We start from the raw sequence: 11,318 nt of genomic DNA, 5'->3' as shown, positions 1-11,318 counted from the left end.
CAGAAGTATAGAATATTGAATAATATACATCAAGACACCCTGAAGCTATACTTGTGTTGCTGTCTTATGAAGATTTTTCTAATTCCATTCTGAATACTCTTGTTAAGCACCACTTATCACTAAAATTTTATCTAGATATGAGAAAGAAAATGAAGTGTTAGTGGTTACTAGTTGGATGTTATTGCCGTTCATCTCCCACTGATATAGGAAAGATGAAGTGAGCTGTCTCGAGGTTGCAATAGAGTTTAACCCATTTTGCTTTAGGATGTTGAACTTGCAAGATTTTTAGCCTTCAATATGAGGATTTTAGGTGGTGATCTAAATGACAAGTTGTGTGTTATGCCCACATGGCGGTAGTACCATACCTGTCTCTTCTGCTGTGCAGCAATAGGCACTTCAGGGAACTCACATTATAAAGTGGAGCTGTGTGGTAGCAGCGTTTGCCAGATTCCACCTGGTTGAAGCAGGGGAATCCATTGCAGCACCATGATCTTTAAAGCTGAGCATGCAGAGCTCCAGCTGAGGGAGAAGGTGCTTTCTGTCCAAATTGCTTAATGAATCCCAACAATGACTTTGATTCAGTCTTTCTGCTTTAATATGTAAATTTTTGCATTGAAATTTTTTAAAATAATATGGATCTTCAGTCTGTCAGGCAGCCAATGCCTGCTTGGGTGGGTGGTTCTGCCACCTCTTGGTAGCTCAAATTTGGAGACAGGTGGGGAGGCAGGGCAGAGGAAGGGCTCACATTGTTGCTGGGAGCAGAGTGCAGATGTTATCACTTGCGTACAAATAAATTAAATCATTACCTCTGCAGATGGAGCATAAATATAGCTTGCTTCTGCTGGCAGCTGAATGCAGAGCTTGTGGCTTGTTGGTAGAAATGTTATTGCTATCAAAACCACATATTTTCCTCACTTCTTCTTACACTGTACTCCCCTCTGTTTTTTTTTCTGCTTTTGATGACTGATGACTCTGCTCCAGTTGCTGTATTTTCCCCATTTGGCAGTGGCTATAGTAGTTATGTTTCTACTTGCTTTGCAGATTTTTATCAATTGACTTTAGTTCATACATACAAAACTTATTTTGCAAATCCAATTTAAATGGGTTTGGGTTTTTTTTAATAGTGCAAACCATTTAATTTCCTCCTGTCTTTCCCCATATCCTGTTGAGTTAGCCTCATGTGCAGCATGAGGTTTTGTACTGGTTTTCTGCTTTATTCCATCTGTGGGAGGACAAATGATACCTAATTTGGCATAAACTGAGACAGATGCTGACAGATTGTATCTCATTTAAATCTGCTGATATAAATTTAATCTAAAAATTTTTGGAAAAAAATATCCCTGGCAGAATAAGTTGGTCTAATCAGCACTTGGCATGATAACCTTGAAGCTTAAAGATGAAACAAACCTGAAACTGCACCCAACCAAACCCAACACCAGTACCTTGGTGAGTGTGAAGGTTAACCTGAGCAGGGTAAATATTTTACAAAATCTCTTCTGTGTTGAGGGAAACAGACTTTTTAACAAATGATAAATAAATACCTGTAAGAAATAATGGAAGTGGCTGGATATACCTCCACAGGTAGATTTATAATTGCTAAAATAAAAAGATTTATTTCAACTTATGGGCACTTAATGAAATCAACATAGGGCACTTTATGAAGTTATCCCCGTGACAACTGAGTATTATTTTCACTTTCTAAGTACTGTTTTGCATCTGCCCAGATTCAAAGTACTTGCATCAGCTTATGTATCCTTCACTGGCTATGAGAATGCAAGGAGTTATCATGAGTTATTGCTGCTTAGACCCACAGTGGCTTATTGCACGCTCATAATTCAGTCACGCGTTTGAGCCCTGACCTGAGTTGTGCATAGTTACATAAATAATCTGATATACAGCATGAGGAGAGGCTGGATTTCTTGACACCTGACATTGTACTCTTATCATGAACTTGTTCTGACTCTTTTCAGTCAGGTCCTGCCTTCTGAACCAGTGTCAAATTAACAGACTGCTAATGTTTTTGGCTGTGTTACAAGACATGTCCTGTGTACCAGGTGCTTCTATTAAAACTTTTTTATTCTGTTGTGATGAAGGTGGATCAGGAACTAGCACTGTTTTATTATTTGTTAAAAATAATGTGTTTTTGATGTATGGATCTTTAATGAAGAAGACATAGGTAGTTATTTTCATATCTGTGGATTTACAGTAATTTAATTGATCTGTGTACTAAAAAGAATGTGGATGGAATAAATTGCAAGCTCAAAAAGACTATATTTGAAAGTGGTGGATTGTGCCATAAAGAATGGGTAAGCATGAAGAATGGGCAATTTGTCACGGAGCATCACAGCTGCCCAATAAGTAGTCTTGATTTTCCAAGGAGAGTGCATTTAAAAGAGGGTATATGACTGCATTATTGCATTTATGAGCTGCAGGACTCTGTGGATACACATTATTTATGCCTGTATGTAGCATTTCCAGTAGGTGGCTGACTGTCACTTCACACTGACTTAAGTACTGTAAAATAACAGCTGTCACACCTCATGAGACCCACAGTCTATTCCAGCAATATCGTAAATCTGTTTACTTGCTGTCCATGAAGCCTAAGAACCACAGAAATGCTACATGGCACAGCAGCACTCCTCTATGAAATAAGCAACAAGCCATCTTTAGTGCATTTTTTTTAAGGTATGCAATTCTTTTCCAGGCAAACAAATACACAAATTAGGCTCAGAAAATATATTAGTCACTCAACACAGTCTAGAAATACAGGCTTGTTTCTGTTGTACATGCCTAGAGGTTTTACTTCATTTCAAGCCTATATGTACATGTGAGGTGATTCTGACGAGAAAATTGTTGATTTTTTGCCTGTTTTGTTCATTTTTAAAAAAAATTCTTTGATAAGCTGATCTTTCTGGAGAGACAGTATTTCTTCTTCCTGAAACTTATAAATAGCTGCTGTAAGATGGGAAGAAATTTTGAAATTTTTGAAATTTCACCTCTGAAATTTTGTTGGATGAAAAATGGGAAAGAGCAGCTGTAAGGGTGATCTTTTCACATCTATTTGTTGTATAAGTAAATTAGCAATATCAGTGATTATTGTTACTTCCAGTGAGGCTTGGATGATTAAACAATGAAGTGGCAAGTGGAGATTGAAGTAGACAAATGTAAGGTGATGTTCATGGAGTAAAATGAAAATTAATGAGCCTAGATTTGATGATCACTGTTAGCAAGACCTTGGGGTTGTAGGGCACAGATTCAGGAAAACATCAACTCTGGGTCTAGGAGAAATGAACAAAACAAACCATATTTTAGGAAGGAGTAAATAATGTAGAGAATATAGTTATGCCACCATAAAAATCCATGGTTTACCTAATCCTTGACTCTGGCCAGTTCTGATCCCCTGATATTCAAGACACTGTTAAGACTGGAAGGCATTTGGAAAATGGCCACAGGAATAATTAGATGAAAGAATTTGCATATGAGATTTGACTGAGTAGATTAGATTATCTTTCTTCAGCCTTGAGAAGTGGCTACGGAGTACTGCACAGGCCTCATCAGTGGTAATAAGGTCATGGATAGGCATTGACTGTTCATAGTCTTTTGGGCTACAAGGACCAGTCAGTTCCAGGAAAACAAAGAAAGTAGGCAGTTCTTCATACAAGAGGTAATAGACTTACAGAATTTGCAAAAAAATAGGGTGATGACAAGACTATGAGAGAGGTTCAAGTTGAAACTTGAAACTTGAAATCTTGGAAGAGTTTTCTGTTGGGGTTTAATAAACGTATAATCTCTTCAAGCTCAGGAATTTCCTGAGCAGAAAATATTTGGAGCTAAGGGGAGTAGAAGGGAACACCAGCAAATGTGCTTACCCTGTGCTAACTGTCCAAGGGGTTTGCTAATGGAACAGTTGAGGAAAGAATATTAGACTTGAAAGACCTTTGGTTTGAGCTAGTGCAGCCATTCCAATGTTTTAAGACTCTTAAAATTCCATACTATTTTAAAATTTATTAATAATTTTTTTGGGTTTTTTGTGCTCACCTTCCAGCTTGTTAGTAAGCTGCCTTCTAGCAAGTGTAATTTTACAGGTGCATTCATGCTCATCTTGATGTGATGTCCTCTGGCAGATACAGCTGTCTGTCTTCTGTCACTTTTAATTCTCTTTTAGTGCTGTGGTTTTTCAGAACAAATTCTGACTAAACACTTAGAGTTACTCATTAATGTTATTTAGTAGAAGGAAGAACTTTAGTCTTGTTCTCTTTTTTCTCTTGTATTGGCAATTTCTTATGACCTGAGATACTGTGCCTAGTCTTGTGACAGCTGGATTGTAAAATCAATGGATAGCTGCAAGTTGCACAATCTGAATTCTATAGATTATGATTAAAGAGAAAAATGAAAGAATTAGATTGGGTTAAAAGAAAGGCAAATATATTTGAATGAGCAGTGGAGAAATTTGAGTTCTATTTTCATTACTTATGGTGGTTTTTTGCAGTCTGCTAGAAACAGTGTACTCAGGAGTATGGAAAATATGGCACACACACACACACACACAGACACACACACACACACACACAGACCAGAGTGCCTTGTGCTGCTGGTAGTGGCTGTCAGGCCTCCCAGGCACTGTGCACCACTGTGCTCTGAGTCCCTATCTCTGATGCAGAACTGTAAGCACAGATACAGCCATTCACAGCTGTGAGATATGGGAGTGCTGTCAGATCAAAGGGTGTCCTGTCCCCCAGCCATCTGGAATTAGTGATTGTTTTGAAAGAGCAGCAAAGCAATGCTCAACCGAGTTCCCAGAGACACAGATATGTCCTAGTCTGCAAATACTGGAACAGGGGTGGAGAAATCCCAGCTCCCAGCACAATAATGCCCTGACAGCAAGGATTTCTGATAACACATTGTTTTTCTCCTCAAGTTTCATTTATTTATCACAAGCTGCAATTGTAAGACGTTAATCCTCCAGGCATAGGAGCAAAGTCAATGTTTACCAACCCTGTAGCTAATGATATACTGGAAAGGCTCAGCATATTTTTTGCTTAGGACAGAACAGCACAGTGACTACAGTAGGCACCTAGGAGACAGGCAGCAGACTTTGCCTTAGATATGCAGACAGGTCCAGGGGGAGATTCTTTGGAAGTTCATTCAGTGTTGCTATTGCTTGCTCTTTACCACCTATTTACAAGACCCTGCCTCAGAGCTGTCTTCTGGACTAGGGAAGGACAAAAATCCCTCTGGAGGGGTTCTCTAGCAGGAATTAGAAGCTTTCTGAATCCCTGGAGGGACAGTCAGCACAGCAGTCTGTGCTGGGGGTAAGCATGGAAAGCTTCAATTCCACTTAACCTTGAGCCTGGAGTTATTTGCAGGGATGGACAAGAGACATATCTGAGAAACAAAACTAGGCAAGGATCCAGTGATTTGCGGTCACTGCCAATTCTTCTGGTGACTCAGAACAAGACTGGTATGATTTAAGCAAAGCCCTGCACTCCCACAGTAACTGTGGGAGTCTGGGAGTCTGGAAACTCTTCAATCAGAATGAAGAAATGACTTGTTTTAGTTTAACAGATAGAGGGAGCTTTCCATGAACATACTTCTATTACCTAATTTTTCTTTTCTTGGACAAAGGATGCATGAATAATCCCATGGACTAGAGGATTTAAATACAATGAGTGACTTATATGAGAATTTGGGCAGTTCAGGGCCTTTTCCCTGGGGCATTGTAAATTGGCCAGGGTTATGTCCAAGTAAAGTATGGTGGAGAACCCTCAGGTCATTGCAGGCTGATGGGACCAAGGGATTTGTGAGTCACAGGGTACAAGGCTGGGAACTGAGAAATCAGCTGAATGTCATAGACAGCCTCTGTCTCATCAACAAGTGTCCAACATTTATGAACAATCCCATTGTCTAGAAATGCAGGTTGGTGATTACAAGTATCTCTTACAGCAAGTTTTTAGGAGAATGCATCTGTTAAAGAAGGTGAAAAATGAAGGTGAGCGTGAAAAATGAAATGTGGTGAGAGGGACTAGAGCCTGCTTCACAGCCCCACTGAATATGCACTGTTCAGAATGCAGTCTGTGCTCTATGTGCACTTGCTGATAGCTCTCATTAAGAGTTAAACCACCTCCTTGGCACCATACTTTAATCCTTGAATGACAAGGATAATACCTTTGTGACATAAATAATGACTGTTTTGCAATATGCATCTTTTTTAGGCAATACAGTTCATGTGAGATTCACCTAAACAGCAGTAGGGCAGGAGCCCCCGTGCAGAGGCAGGCTGACTCCATTAGCATTGTTGCCAGACTTGCAGAACTGCTCTGCTTGTCTCCTAAGCAGAGGAGACAACGCTCAGGTGCTCTCATCTGGCTGTTTAAGGAACATAGATGTCCTTCAGTGTCTTCTTCAAAGGACCAGTGGAACCACCCGAGTCCAGCCTGAATGCTTTCCTTGACAATGTAGCCTGAGGATGGGAGCTGCTATATGGGGGTGTACTCTTGGTCAGGAAGAGACAGAGAAAAGTCCCAGGAACTTGGAGAACATTTTTTCAAAAGGTCACATCTTTTCAAAGAACTGTATAATCTATTTTAAAGAAATCCATGTGAAATAAAAAGGGAGATTGTTTAACCCTTAGCTTTATAATAAATGAATGATTTTCCTGAGTGTGATAGCTTTCCTTCTGTAAAAATAAATATCTTTCCTTAGCACTTCAATAATGAAAGGACAATTATCCTCAGTACTTCCAGATTTGCACATTCACCTAACAAGAAATTAAAACTAGATTTTCAGCATATTTTCATACATAACTTGGTATGCTAATAGTACCTTACCAGTCCTGTTCAGTTTAGAAGGACAATCTGAATGAATGCTGTTATCTAGGAACTGATCCAAAACAAGGAGGTGGTCCAAACACTCCTGAACTTTCTGGAAATACTTGTTTCAAAACTTTCTGGGATCACGGGTTTACTGGGCAGCTGAAGGGAATAACAAATGAGCCTTCAGCAGTGGCTCTCCAAATATCTCAGGCACAGCTTTACTGACAACTCTTTTTATCAACTTCAGAGCTATCATACCTTCAAAAGAAAATAGGCCATACATGGGTTTGAAATGCTGAAAGGCAACATCGATTTCTTCCCAATCCCATACTGCAGCTTTGTAGACAAACAGCACATACAGTGAACCTTCACAGGCTTCAAGTGTCCTCAGAATACAAAAAAACACAGTCTGAACTGTGCCAGCTCTGCCTTGAGGGTAGTCCAAGGAGATGGGTTAGAAATAGATTTGCACAGTTTTTCAGCTCCAGGTTTCTGGAGATCAGCCAGGCCTTGGCATACTTGAAAGCAATTAGGGAAAACAAAACAAAACAAAAAGCAGGTCAATGTAATATTGCTGAGAGCTTGGCACGGGCAATTTATTGTCTGAATTAACCTTTCACACCATTTTTTGATAAAGTTGGTGTTGTGCTGCTGAGACAACAACATTTTTTCTCTTCTTTGTGAGAAGAATCTGAGACTGAATGTTTCCTGAGGCCAGGCCAAAAACAAAGAGAAGGAAAACAAGAATGTGTTCTTGGAGGCCAAGGTAAGAGTCAGGCTGGGGCATCCTGTCTTTGGAAGACTTAAATCACAAGCTGCTACAGTGAGGAATAAACCTGGCATTCCTTTGGGTACTGCTAGCCAACTCTGCCTGCATTTTGTTCCTTTCTGTCCATGGCAGCTAAAATCAATGTGGCATAAGAAAGGCAAAGAACCAGGAGCTTAACTAATTACAGAGTCTCTGCTGGCAAAGCCACATTAATTCTTCTAACCCTGCACACTCTTTAGTGGTGCTCTCCTGCTGTGACACATGAAGAATGTGAACTGCCAGAAGCCTTTTTTTACATTAGCAAAGAGGAGGTTATTGATGTGGCTGTATTAAACTGGAGGTGGAAGGGGTGAGGGAGGTGGGTGAAGCTCTGCATTCTTGTCTCCTGAAACAGTTACAATGCCAGAAGAACATCAGCTTTCAAAGACAAAGCTGAAATCTCAAGGGGGATAAAAATTAAAATCCACAGCATTTGGTGATGAGATTTTTATGGTAAAAATACAAAGGGTTTTTTTTAATATATGGCGTGTGCATTTTTTAGGTCTCATAGAGGGTCTTTCAGTGAAGTTTTCCAGTTTCTAGCTGGGCGATTTAAAATCAAGACATCATGTATTTCATGCTTTGCAAAAAGTCTGAAAAACTGAAGCTCCTGGAATGCAGCATTTTAACATTTCACCACTGGATGGAGACAGCACTCCAACTCTTCTGAGTAATTACTACCGGCGCTGTAATGAAATGCCTTGCGTTTAAGAGGTTGAATAATTAGTGGACTGCAACTACAAAGACTGGAACACCAGCTAGATTTATGGCAGAAAATGTATCGAAGGCACACTCCCCAGATTTGAGCTTGACCTATTTTTATGGTGAGAAAATCCAAGATTTAGCTGAAAAAAATTAATTCTACTTCTCCCATCACATAAAGCATCAATGACACAGACTAGCAAAAATCACAGGGAGATAAAGCAAAGCCTTTTAGGATCCTTTCTATCTTTTCCCAGGTCACACTGTATTTTTCCTGACAGAAGGACTCTTCAGCTTTGTGGGTCTGGTCTTGAGGGCTTGGTGCTGCAGGGAGCAGCTGGGGTTTCTCCAGGAGTGGTTGTAGTGAATGTTATGTTTGCAGTGGAGAGCCTTCCCTTGCTTGAAAGTGGCAGAGAGGAGGTCACTGGAGGGGAAGTTGCAACAAAAGGAATTCTCACCATCTTGAAGATTGGTAGGAAAATTTTCAGAGATTGCTGCAGTTCAGGGGTCATACATAGATGGGGGACAGCCTGCCCTACCAGGGTTGGTTTCTCTCATCAAGTATGTTAAGGCATTAACACATATTTTCTTCCCTCTTTGTGTGTATGTGTGTGTGCGTGAGGTTCAGGTGCATGAGAGCGGGAAGGAGGACGGCCTGGATTTCAGCCCAGTCTCTTATTTAATCATACTGGGCTTCTCTGTTAGCTATAACTTTTGAAATTTTTGATGTTTTAAAGACAAATAAATGAATTCAAAGATACTTAAATTCTTATAAATTTTCTAAAATGACCCAGCCAGATAGGTTGGAGACTTGAAGTACCCAGATTAAAGGCTGAAGAGTGAACTCATATAGAAGAGAGTCCACTCTGGACAGAGCTCTTTAACATGCCCCTTCCCTGGGAGAAGCTTTAATCAGAACTTGCAATCAACCACAAGATAAGAATAACCATAGGCAACCAGACTTCATCAGTTCAATAAGCACTAGAACTTTTCCTTAAAAGCAACAGAAAAGTTGACCTATTCCATTACCATTTCTCCTCTGCCTCCAGGTCACAGAGTCTGTACAGAGTTTAAAAGCTGAGAATTTTCACAAATAAAAGCAGCACAAAAGCAAATAGCATCCACTGAGACTGATTTTTCATGTGTCTGCTTGTTATATTCAGGCAATGTTTTTTCCAGACAGCTGTGGCACTGCATAGTGATTAGTGGGGTGAAGCTCTAGAGGGAAGGGGCATGAAAAAGGGAGGCTGAACATAAAAGGGTGTGACAGGTCCTAATGTATGCCTGTCACTTTTGTTCCCCAAATACAATATCTATTGGATCAATTATATGCTCATCTACATGAAAATGTCTTCATTTTTTTCTGAAACCAAGATTTCATGTGTAATTCCTTTGCTCACTGCCAAATCTGATGTAAATCTTCAAGAATAGAGTCTTAAAGGTATTTAGGTTTCCTATTCCTGGGTGAAAATCTCTGCCATCTTCACCATCCAGGATGTCTAGGGAGATACCTGGTGCTGAGACAAGAAACCTAATCAGTATGATGAGCAGAGTTCTAAATCACTACAGGGAAATGCACAGTGTTTAGGCATGAGGAGGAGGTGACCTTCTGCAGGTAGGATATGTTTGCAGTGACAGACAGAGGTTTGCAAGCATGTGCCTTGTTATTTACTTATTCGTGTGCTCAGCTATTGATACCCATCTCATCTGTTATTCATCTGCTATGCTGCTGTTTGCAGAAAGTGATGAATACAGAAAGGCTTGAGAACCACCTTTCCTTCACTATATTGTGGGACCTCTCTGACTTGAAGGAGGCTTGGACTAGAGGGAGCCAGTGTCACTTTCCTGTCCCCTTTTTGCTGGTTTTGTGGAAACTGATGTGGGAACTGGTCAGGAAGGTGATATGCTGTTATATGGCCAGTCAGTGTGAAATTATGGACTGTGACTTTGGTCAGTGATAACAAACAGTTTCAGAGGAGAAGCCCTCTGAGGAAAGAAATATGTGAAAAAAATAGCTCTGCTCTAGGTGCTTGATGTGGGAGCAGGAAAACATGCTTACTGGATGGAATGAGGAGACTAGATTAAGACACGAGAAACAGAGCAAGAGGCATGCCAGGAGTACCAGGAGCACATGCTTATAGTGGTGATGAGCTTGGATGTGCTGTAGAAGCATTAGAAAAATTGTGTGCATGATTGGCAGAGGCAATACCAAAGCCAGGGCTCTAAGCAGTGAAGAGAGGCAAAACTCAGCTCCTTGTGATGGCGAGACATGACCTGCTGTATAGCACAGGACCTTGTGGGTGACTATCCATGGTCATTAGAATGGATCTGAAAGTTCAACATTTGCTATGTTACTAATCCCTGCTTCCTTTGTGACTGATTGATGGGTATGTGTGACATGACTAATCTAACCTTTCTTTCTCTGCTTCAAGCAGCAACTTGCAGTTCCATGGGCACCTCATAGGGTGCCACAGTGTGGTGAGATATGCTGGGTTTGCTCTGCAGCCTTCCAGGTGACCACGGGAATAATGTCCTGGCATCTCTCTGTGAAGTGCTCCATCACTCCCCAGGTGCCAAAGGCAGAGCTGAATGTGCTCTGAGCTGTCTGCTGCTGGATATCCCTTCATGCCAGGCAAGCACCTCAAACCTTCCCTCTGACAGCTGACTGCAACTGCACAGAGCCAAGTAATGCTTGTGGCTGACTAACCCGTGCACAGAAGAGCTTGTACTTACATACAGGTACGATTTCTTTGCTGATGGATCTCTGTGCTCCAGCCCTGGTACAAGGGCCACAGGAAGGCTTATGGAAGTTTCTCTCCTCATAAGGAAACTTCAGAGGCCGTGTCCATTAGATCATATTAATTTGCCATTCACTGCCCTTTCTCCCGCTGTAGAACTGCAAGTAAATTCTTGAGGAGAAGGAGGAATTTGTTACTAGCATTTCTAACTCATACAGGATGAGTGGGATTTCAAATCAATATCTGGTTCCTTCTCAG

Source organism: Molothrus ater, chromosome 5 (genome assembly GCF_012460135.2).
Source record: "Molothrus ater isolate BHLD 08-10-18 breed brown headed cowbird chromosome 5, BPBGC_Mater_1.1, whole genome shotgun sequence".
NCBI lineage: Eukaryota > Metazoa > Chordata > Aves > Passeriformes > Icteridae > Molothrus > Molothrus ater.
The sequence above is the reverse complement of the archived record's forward strand: the minus strand, read 5'-3'. Positions refer to the sequence as shown.